Below are 12,234 nucleotides of genomic sequence, written 5' to 3' on the forward strand. Positions count from 1 at the left end.
TTATGAAATGTAGAAGATTTTTCAGTGAGCAAAAATCTGTGGTCTATGGGAGTGCCTTAATTTACATATCATTTGCATGTCATTGAAATTATACACCATAAAACATGTGGGACAGTTATGTCCTTTTAATGCAAATTCAAACCAATTGAAGAACAGAAATTATTTCAAAACTCGCTTCAGGACTAGAATATTCCTGTCAAGGTCCGAGTATCAGATGCATAATGTTTTTTTACAAAAGATTTCGTAAATAATCAACAAGACTACAGATATCATTTTGGCAATTTCACCACTTTGAATTGGCCTGCACTGTCTCCAGATTTGAACCTTATTGAGAACCTTTGGGAGTTGTTCGACTCACAGGTGCATCCAAGAAAAAGTTTGAAGTGAACATGTGTCAAAACCGCTGATACCATGGCAAAACTGCTCAGAGAAGTTATTAAGCAAAGAAGTACACAAATGCATTATTGACAATCTACACATTCTATTATTTCATGAATATTCATGAGCTTGTGTTAACACAGTCTTCTCCATACTTTAGTTTGGATTGTTGATCCTGTATGACAATTGTATTTTTCTGTTTATTTTGTGTAGAAATGCATATTTTTTTTAATATATAAATATATTCAAACCAGACATTGTAGACAGTAAATGCGTGCAGTGCGATATACATATTTCTGGGAGGTCTGTATATGACATCTTAATACATTAACCATATTAAACAACCATGGTCTGGTAAGCTCACTGAATCAGGTAGGCATATTATTATTGTGTAGTCAATATCATAAATAACATTTTAATACATCAACCATATTAATCAACCAGTATCTGGTCTCATTGAATTAGAATAGCATGTTATCATGTGGTAAATATTATAAATAACATTTTAATACATCAACCATATTAAACACTAAGGGTCTTGTAAATGAAGCTCAATGAATCTGAACAGCACATTATCGTGAGACAGGATAATCATATTGTTCAGTTAACTCAAATCACACAAATGTAAAATTAAATTTTAGTTTCCAGAGTGAATTATGATGTAAAGATTAGTAATAAGTACTTATTGTCAGCTTGTATCATTAGATTTAAGATTCAAAAATTATTAGATTCAAAAATCCCTTACCTACGAACACCTAATAACACGAAGAACATAGCAGAACACTTTCCTGGGGTATTTGAAACCAAAAATTGTCATTTAAACTCAGCAGCCAATCAGTGACAGCCTTACAGTCAGATGACAATTTCAGTTTCAAATACCCCAGGACAGTGTTCTATGTTCTTCTTGTCATTAGGTGTTCGTATTTAAGGTCGAATTTTGTTAGCAGTTGGCTTAATATTATCTCAGCGAATCGTTTGGCTGTGAAAGATTAGTATTTTTTTCCTGATTTGTAGGAATCTGAAAAACGTGTTTCACAACTTGTTTCTTTATTCAAGATGGCGTCCCCCGAATAGTAAATATCGCATGTATCACGTGTGCGCCAGCTGACTGTGGTTAGTGTATGATGGGGGTAGCTGTCACTGAGTTGGTGGGTGTACGGATAGGGTGGCTGTCATTGAGTTGGTGGGTGTACAGATGGGGTGGGTGTCACCGAGTTGATGGGTGTTGGAATATAACTATTTTTTTTTCTAGGGGACAGACATACTTATGGAAGGTGACAAAGTCCTCAATAAGTGAAGGGGCAGAGTTGCATTAATGGCCGCTAAGATCCCATTGAGAGTGAGAGAGAGCTGTGAGACTTGTCTTTACCTCTCAATTTGTTTTATATATTCTTTCATCATTGTGGCATTGTACTATTCCCCTGACCTACATGCATGTAACTGGGATGTGAAACTGAACATGATGACAGAAGAGAGTAGAACACTTTATAAAGGGGAAAAACAAGTCCTGAGCACGTCTCTTTCACTCTCAATGAGATCCCAACAACATTAACACATCTGTTGACGTTTTTTTTTTCTCCATTCATTTCAGCCATTTTGAAGCCTGTAAGCAGATGATGCGTGTTACACTTTTGTTTACATGCACATAAAATAGTGAAGAAATGTTCAAAGAACAAATTCCATCCTGAAATTCATTCCAACAAAAATATTCTTGATTTTACAGGATTCAAAATATAAACCTTATCACAGTCACACACACACACAGCCCTGTAAACTGCCAATAATAAATTCTAACATTTGCATGCACGGGTTCCAATATGTTAACACATTGACAAGCATACAGCTCTGTATGCTGCTGTAAACGTATGGAGCGAAATTGTGAAGTCACCAATGCACACATATTGTACATGTCACATATTGAGCATGACAAAATTAGACTACTGACACTTTACTGAGTATTACGTTCAACATTCTAACTGAAACCTGATCAATGACAGAATTTAATAATGAAAATAGTATGAAATAATATGTGATCTATGTTTTGAGGAGTCAAAAACATTTCATATGCAGCCACATTTTGTAAAATTCAAGAAAAACTGTCTATTAAAATCTAACAGGAATTTAGATGAAGGCTATAATGTTTTAATTCAATTACATTCTTTTCATTGCACAGGGAACTAATGATGGCGAAAATGAGAAATTTTTTTAGAAAAAACTAATTGAATTGAACTCAATCTGACCTGACTACCTATAACACATGGTACATGCCTTCAAATGGGGGAAGCATTTGAATATATGCATTGGACAGATTTTACAGGCTTATACTTTATCAATTTAGTTTCATTTAAAGGAAGTTAATGCCTTAAAAAGTAGATCTAACTATTTTTGCGACAGAAGCACTTCCTGATATAGAAAATTTCAATTATTTAAGTTTTTATTTAATTTTTCAGGCATAGAAAATTCAGTTTTTATTTCTTCAGATTTGTTTTTTCAATAATATTTTATTTTTGGGACACCCTCGTTGAGATGGAAACCATCCAAGGGACTAATTTTATTTTCAAAAATGATGGAAATGGGTCTGGTTTCTGAGAAAAATAATATAAATACATATAAATAATATAAAGACAACTCTTTAATAACAGTTTTTACAGACTACAACAAGTTTCTATAAAAAAAAATGTCATTAAGCATTACATGTATGTCACGTGATTAATAATTCTTGAAGTTGTTCAGATAAGACAAAAAGTTCAAAAAATTGAAGTAAAATTTTCACTAAGGTCATTCATACATTGGATCAAGTCACATGTAAATATTCAGGATTGAAAATTTAACAGTTTTAAATACTAGCATGTACATGTATATTGGCATCGAAAAATAAAACATTATTATAGAGAAATAATATCTATCTATCTATCTATCTATATATATTAAAAAAATTTTTTGGTGAATTTTGTCATCCAGAGAAAAATAGTGTACCAGCAAAATTTCATGCTGGTGATCGAATGACATCCATTACAATAAAGCACTCATAAATTTCAGGCAGTGTAAATTTGGCAGTCAACTGTATACCATTTAATTTTTCAAGAGAGACAAGTATTCACAAATTCCGGGAATCAGGTAAAATCCTGAAATTTAGTAGCCGTGAAGGACATTAATTAGGGATCTTTAAAACTTGAAGTCGTGGCTTTTCTGAAATTTGTCCCAGTGAAAATATGAAGGTTTACAGTTATTAAATTCTGTTATAGTAAAAATAGTTTCTCCAATCCAAGTAATTAAATGTTTTGTCTGAGAAGAACTTTTCTGAAAAACATACCTACTGACAATGCACACTTTTGTATGCTGCAGATTTGTATTGCTTATAACCCTAAATTAAACACCATTCACACCCAATTTTTGATGCTTTAATTAACTTTGGGTCAAATGGACAATATTTTCCAAAATTACCAACAAGTCATGATTATTAAAAATTATGGTGTATTTATTAAAAAGTGAGAAATGTTTTTTGCAAAACAAAAAACATTGTCCAGTTGTATTTTGTTGTATTTGACACATACCTGATATGCTAAATACTCCCCCTTCAAATGGGAGGGGCCGTCCCTTTTTTAAATTATCAAAATTAAAAGTACCGATATTCGTCATCAACATTAAAAGATAAAGATAAATTTGTGTGGAAATGTATCTATTTTAAAGTTGGTTTATGTAAAGCCTGTACAATATGATGCCAACAATTTTGCCAACTCAAATACAAATCAACGCTAAGCTCCAGGTAATTGCCTCGCAAACTGGCACACGAATAAACTTGTATGTATGTATGTATGTATGTATGTATGTATGCATGTATGCATGTATGCATGTATGCATGTATGCATGTATGCATGTATGCATGTATGTATGTATGCATGCATGTATGTATGCATGTATGTATGCATGCATGCATGTATGTATGCATGCATGTATGTATGCATGTATGTATGCATGTATGTATGCATGCATGCATGCATGTCATTTGTCAAGGTCAAAGGTCATTAAAGCAGCATGTGCTTCATTTTTTTTTTTTTTTTAAACATTTTTCAATCTAAGCAAAACTGAGGATAAAATATGCATGGTGGGCTGATTCTAAAATAAACGTGTTCAGGTGTGCCCAGTTGTGATTTCAATCTGAAACATCATTTTTGCCAAATTATTGTGAAAAAAGATAATCAGTGAAGGGGCGAGGTGTCACCTGGCAGGAAGATTGTCACAAACATTTTCTGGTAAATTTTTAGGCACTGTACTTAGACTTGACTTTAGTTGTAATCTTCATCAAATCATTGTTAAACTCAATCCGTGGGATGCAAGTGTTAAATAATACTAATTGTTGTATTCATTCAACTTGGACCTACTGACAATGACACAACATTGCAATTTGATATTGCCTCAATCACCAAAATATAGATTCGACTAATTTCAATATGTTTTTATCTTTTTAAAATATTTTGTTGTATTACGATGTGCTGTATAAAGTAAAATCCACAGTTGGGTTTAAGACTGCATTCAGTTGTAGGTAATTACTCAGCCCAGAATTATTAGCAATAATGGCAACAAAAGTTGTTTTAAAATGGTCAAAGGCTCACAATAATCCGGCAGCCTGTTGGCAGACATATATACATTGTAAAAGAAAAATCAAAGCAAATTGGGCAAGCTTTTTTCAAGAAGTTGAAAATAGCATTTTACAACCAAAAATAAATTCACACAAATTTGCAATTTGATGTTACCGCCACAAAATGAACAAATCAAAATCTTCACATATAAAATATCAAAGCAATCAGACTGGTGGTCTACAATAAGAAGTTGAAAAAAACAATATTTACCAAACATTTTAACTAAATATTATAACAAGCCATGCATGGCACAGTCCCCGTTAGTTATCAAATTTAAGATATATAGTTTTGTTTATAGTAATAGAGCTGGAATATAACCATGTCAGGAATATGATTATGATGATTGTGTAACATTAAATGGGAACTAATAATAAAAGTTATCACACTAGAGAAACATTGTTCTATTTCTTGTTCTCTCTCTCTCTCTCGATACAATTTTCCGATATTCTGACAGGCTGCTTGCCCTATCATATCAGGCTGTCTGTATGGCATTTACCGGGGGGGTAAAAGCATTTGTTTTTTCTTGCCAGACGACTTTTTGCGAAAAAGGAACCTATGAAAGCATTCAGCAAAATGAGGGAGCTGACATTTCAGGAAGATTAAAAAACATGTGTACTGTTTTCGATCAGATTTCCGATATGTCTGAACAGGGACTGAAAAAAAGCAGGGGAAAAATATGCAGCATATGGTCCTCATAGTAGCAGTCTGGGCAAAACAGTAGTCTGATAATCTATATAATAGTCTATATATATCCACAGAAACAAATATTTAATTCTTCTGATCAATTCACCAACACATTCTGAACATTTTAATGCTCGAAAGTGTATACCAGTTGTAAAAAAGATTTAACACTTGAGCAGCAAATTGTTTTCTCTCGCTCAAAATAATTGTTCAAATTTTCTGTAATTTTCACTAAATTCATTCAATCAAGATTTTAGACAATTTCCCTAACATTTTATGTGCAAAAGAAAGACGGTTAAAAACAATCCTGAATTTTATGGTTTTGTGAAACAATGCAAGACAAATTACCGGTACATTGATGAATCAATCAAAGTTAAACTATGCCAAACTTCCGTGTCAATACAGAATATATTCAATCATTGTTGTTTTATAAAAAAAATTATCTAGAAAATGAAAATTTTCAACAGTCAGTGAAGGAGCAATGACATTACAGTTTAGGTTCATCAACCAGCAGATTTTCAGCGCCAATATAGCAAATTTGATCAATATCTGTTCTGACGTTTTGTGAATTTTGCATATACAGAGGCTGAAACGAGATAATTAATATGCAAATTAGCTACTTAATATGCATTAACACAAATCAAAATCAACTCAGAACATAGAGATTTTGTTTACACAGACAAATTTGAGACAGATTCACCTGTCACAAATACAGAATTCTTCAACTCAATGAATCTGTGACTTGGAAATCCCTGAAGATTATGCAATTAATCGATCGTTACATTGTGATTATCTCCACATGTTGCAGTGAAGGAAGTTACAGATGGAGAAATTGAGCATTAGATCACTGAAAATCGCGAGTGTTGAAAGTATGTTCAGGTAATTCCTCGATAGTATAGTGGTGAGTATCTCCGCCTGTCACGCGGTCGGCCTGGGTTCAATTCCCAGTCGAGGAGGTATTTTTGAGTAAATGATTTGTTATATACAGTTGACCGTCCGAATTGTTTGATTCATACCTGATAAAACGACCTGAAATCGGTAATGAATTTGAGACAGATTCACCTGTCACGAATACAAAAATTAGTTAAAAATGTGATGTATGCAGTCAATACTCTACACAAATAATTTGCAACGCAGTTATATTTATATACAATTATATACATGTAGATCTGTTTGTCTTACGTTTTCATAAATTTAACAATACAATATACCGGTAACAAAACATATGCCACATGTACATACATGTATTGACTGTTGCAATTCAATTATTCTCGTCTTTTGATGAATTTGAATATGCATAAATTAGTGACCGAGAGTCGTGATCACCGATATAATTTGCTGACAATATTGAACAGTATACTGTAAACCACTTTAATTTTGTGAGTTGGTAAAAATCCAAAAATGAGACTTTCACGAAATTTTGTCTTCATGAATGACATATACATGTAATCATCAAATTGCATAACAAATCTACCAGTTCACAGTATCACATGCACCAGGAATCCGTCAGAACATTTACTATTTCAGTTTATTAGTGTATATTTTTTCTAGAAATCCTAAAAAAACAAACAATTTTTTTAAAGCAGTAGATATCACACAGTGTTTGAATTTTGTGTAAACAGCGAAATGTCTTCTTATATGTTACGTATATCAGATGGAACCATATGGAATACAAGATACATTGTACCAGCACCGGCCGTCCTTTAATTTAAATTATATATTATTTAATGGGGGTGAAAAGCATCACAATTTTGTTTTGTTTTCAATTTATGTTATGTAATTAATTATTGATCAGAACAAATGGCTGAAAATTTTCAAAAAATAATAATTACCATAGAAATCCATGTTAAAGAATTATTTTAAAAAAAAAATAATAGTATTCATCACAATTTTTTAATAATTTGTTATGATTGTTTTTTCCAATCCATTTTTAAATGGAATTTCTGTTATTGTTATGTATTTTGTTGTTGAAGCTTTAGCTTTTTTGATCATGGATGTCATTTACATCAAACAAAATGGTATTCTATGATATTTTTATGAACAAAATTTTGAAATATAATGAGACCTTAGAAACTAATGGTACAACAATTGCCATTTTCATGGATGTTTGACCCATTTTTTGTGCAAAAAGAAGTTCAGTAACCACTGTTATTGTGAAGATCAGTATAAAGCAGGTACATATACCCCGGCAGCTACAATTACAACAGATTTTATTGACTTAATGACGCTAACCTTTCGTTATGTAAAATTTCAAGATTTTGCAGTATCCTTTGCATTTATGACTTTGCTTGAGGCAGTTTCAGCCAAATTCAAATTTTCTTCTACTGAGCATGTTTCTGCACATAAATGCAATGCATTATGGGAGAAAACCTCCCATCATATATAATGGAAAACTAGTATTAACCCTGGAAACTCACTAAATTATGTAAATTTTATTCAAATGGTTTCACAATGTTAAATTTTATATCAATAATAATACAAGATTTTCCTTCCATGTCGCCAAGCAAAATTTCGAGATATGAATAAATAATCTCACCATAGAAACAAGGGACCTTTTTTTTTTCTTTATTTCCATTTTTTTTAAAAGTACGGACTCTTAATAATAAAAGTATGATGAAAACTACATATAATTTTGAATTGTGCTTGAATTTCCTTAGGCACTGTATTATTGGAATTGGTTTTATTCCATTCTAAATGAAATGTCTTAAATTAAAACCCAGTGAATAAATCTCGCATGGAATATACAGTTTCCCTTTCAGTAACCTATATTGTGAATACCTGCATCAAATCCACTAAAATTAAACCCAGTAAATAAACAGCTTTAATTTGGCGAGAAATATTTTCACGAGTCAGCAAATTTTGTCGTAATGAAAATTTTCAGATGTTCGATGACACAAAGTGTGAGTGAGTTTTGGAAAAAAAAATTCTTTACGAATGCCAGAAAATCCTTCAATCGTGAAAATTCCTTGAAGCAAAAATTAACAGATTTACAGGTTTTTTTTAACTAAAGTACATAATGGATACAATTAAGTTTTATGATTAATGCTTGTTTAATCATTCATATGTTTTTTTTCTGCTAAATTTGGTTAATTACATACATAATTGGTAATTACGCTCTTTATGGTTCAGTGAATTATTTAAACCAGGAAATGAGATGTTCTATAACTTTAATGTGTGACTGAAACTTATAAAAAACAAATTACAAAAGACATTAACGATACAACTGAAAGTCTCTTGGCAAAGCTTTGCAATATCCTCCTTGGAAATTAAGGTTATGTTGAAAATTAAAGCTGAGAGTATTCTATTCTGGTTTGTATTACTGAAATTTGTGATAAGTTAATTACCTGCACTGCAATAAAATTCTCTGGCTGTTCGATACCTGTAGGGGAAACTGATGTATTTACGGCCAAGAAAAATAAACTATTCGGTTCTGATAACATGCACTTCAAAAACTGGTAAGGTTAGTCAGATTTAAATTAAATTTGTTCGTTTTTTTTCATCGAACATTCTAAATACTGTAAATGTATTAATTATTCAGCTGGTTTTTTTTAGAAAATTGGCTAAATTAAATCCATTTGGGCGGGTAAAATAACAATCAAACTTAATGTTTTCAATAACGTAAAACCCGGTGAATATGCTCAAAATAGTGAAAATAAATGGTTTTACAGTAATACATGTTTATTTTCACTTGTCTTGTGATTACCTTGCACATGTCTTGGCAAAAAAAAAATACAGGGTAGACAATAAATTTTAGGTGGGGTAGGGTCATCAGAACCACACTGTAATAATCTATAGTTTAAATACGGATTTTGTTTTTAGAAACAAAGTCTTGCCAATTTGGCCAATATTTGGCCGAAAAAAGGTTTCTTGTAGGCTTAGAACCAAACTTATTTTTTAATTCAGCCTTTAATATATAAGCCACTGGTTGTAAAACTGGCAAAATTTGTTGTTACCAAATCAAATTTGTCTCTGGTGAAAGGTTTAAATAAATGGAGGTCCAGATATGAATTATTAAATTAATACTTCCAATATAATAACTGTAGAGAATACAGTTGTGTGCCAGTTCTTTATTACTGGCTGGTTGGCTGGCTGGCTGGCTGGCTGGCTGGCTGGCTGGCTGGCTGGGTATACAAGAATTTCTAAATTGTTTTTTAGTATTGCTTGAAGGCTCTATCACAAAATTTAAATTTGTTTGTAAACAATGCAATTGACAAGCATACTGTACAACATATGTCAATCACACTGAACACATCACAATAGAGTGACCACAGATAAAAAATAAATGTACTTTAATCTTTCTGTAATCCCTTCCAGTTTTTTTTTTTTTTTTTTTAAATCACAAACATTTTTTATTGTTCTTACATTAGTTGCGTTCACGCACAGCTCCTTAGCACGGGCTAAGAGGTCAAATTCCTTAGCCCGTGCTAAGAAAACGTGCGTGAACGCTTAGCACGGGCTAAGGAATGCTAAGTACGGGTTAAATCTGATCCGAATTTAAGACGCGGTCTAGACCTTAGCACAGGCTAACAAAGTATGCGTGAACGCTTAGCCCAGGACTAAGCACCCTCTGCGGCGACCTTTGGGTGTGAAAATTGTCCCATGTTCGTATAACGACACTATTCCACCAGTCATTACTCCGTGCTCACTTCCACACTAATCGGGTCACTGTAGTAGAGCGTACAGCAGCTCCAATCGTAGACAAAATAAATTTGGTTTGCTGTCTACGACATGCATTAATAAAACGCTGTATTCTGTTACGCCCGTTGTATGCTGTTTCTGTGCATCCAAATAAGTTGGGTCCGTCTTCTCTCGCGTTCCTGTGCACGTCACTTCAAAATTAGAACGAAACATGCCAGCAGCAGAAATAGAACCTCGCGCGTGTCATCCATTTTTCGTTCGTAATTAGCGGCTTACCAAAGGTCACCGACTAATGGCACCCCTTAGCCCGTGCTAACGACTGGCCCTCCCTGTGCGTGGACGCAATTTGGTCTAGCCGAAATGCAAATATGCTAGATAAGCCTAAATCAGCTTAAATCTTAGCCTGTACTTCGTGTAACGTGAACACAACTATCAAGTCACCTGGGTCATCTCTTTCAAGCCCCCTCTATAATAATTGAGCCACTCAAACAATACAATTTTAATTTTTCTTCCAAAATTTCAGCCATCTCCAAAAATCTTTATTTTGTCATGAAAAGATACACTGTACTTGATCTATTAGAAGTGCACACTTAAACAAAAATTACTAGATCATTAAAATATGACTGACATGGCTATAAATGCATCTATATCATTTACTTAAGTATACATGTTAATAATAAAGCAAATACGGTATTGATGATCTCAACAATGATACTCATACTAGTATTAAATAATCCATATTTGGGATGAAATTTGAAGTTGCAGTGGTGCAAGGGGAATAATGCATCATGGGAAATACTCTGCACAGAGATTGACAACAGATAAGGGTTATGCAAAGATGACATGCAATGAAGGAAGCAATCACAAGAAATTGCAACAAAAACATATTTGCGTAAATCTTTTCATGAAATTGTTAGTGTCTGTCTCGGGTTTTTTTTTTTGCTACAGTTCTTTCATACTCATTGAGTGTTTGGAGACCACGACGATTTAAAAAAAAAACATACATCAAAATGTAATCTCTTCGTTCAGGGAACAAAGTGATCAAAAATAATTTCAATTACAGTGTGCAAATACCACAATGTTGTGCCTGACAAGATAAAGCTTAATGTTTCATAATTTTTATTTTTTAGTAATTGCAAAGATTCTTTATGGGGAGTTGAAAGTTAAAATGAAGAGATAAGGTTTGCTAAGCACATATTTTAATTACCACCAGCCCCTTATTACAATGCATATCCTTGATTGCATTTGTTGATTTGCACCATTGAACATTTCTAACTTCACAAATAAAACTTCCTATGACTCCTATAACAAAGATTCCAAAACTATTAAATTAAAAAAAAAATTTAATTACCTGACAAAGTATGAAAGTTTGTACCATGCACTGTCCTGCAGATGATCATCCCGCTATGACAGCTACATACATTGCCTGGTTGATCTTTGAGCTAGTATACACATAGCATGCAGCACACACTCAATGATAGGTGAACATCTCTATTTTTAACATGGAAACCCCATATTGACATGAGCTGACCGATGAAAAGGGTTGTTAACCGAGAGTGGATATGCTGGTAGGTGCCTAAACCTGAACAATATTTATCAGGGCAAAGTCATGGCAACATGACTTGTATTTTTTTCCAACTTTATCATGAATTTTAATTTTTTTTTTATTTATAATTTAATAAGGATGGCCCTAATTTGAAAGCGTTTAATCATCGTTGCGGGAAAATACAAGGTTCATGCCCACGCTCTCGGTATACTACTAACATATTGTCGGTCCACTCGTATGGCGATTTCGTAGCGGGTATTCACATATAGGTTTCAGTGGATCATGCACTGGACTTTCTTATACGATAATGGAGCGTGCTCGCATGTCATGATGAATTGTGCTAAAATCGAA

General features: G+C 33.0%; 1 protein-coding gene across 1 annotated transcript in view; it reads right to left on the reverse strand.

Annotated features, from left to right (window-relative positions):
• Positions 1-12,234, reverse strand: part of LOC100368596 (sodium/potassium/calcium exchanger 5-like) — a 45,071-nt gene that overhangs the window by 32,288 nt on the left and 549 nt on the right. The gene's annotated exons all lie outside the window — the stretch shown is intronic.

This window comes from Saccoglossus kowalevskii, chromosome 13, assembly GCF_978046115.1.
Source record: "Saccoglossus kowalevskii chromosome 13, keSacKowa6.1, whole genome shotgun sequence".
NCBI classification, from domain to species: domain Eukaryota; kingdom Metazoa; phylum Hemichordata; class Enteropneusta; family Harrimaniidae; genus Saccoglossus; species Saccoglossus kowalevskii.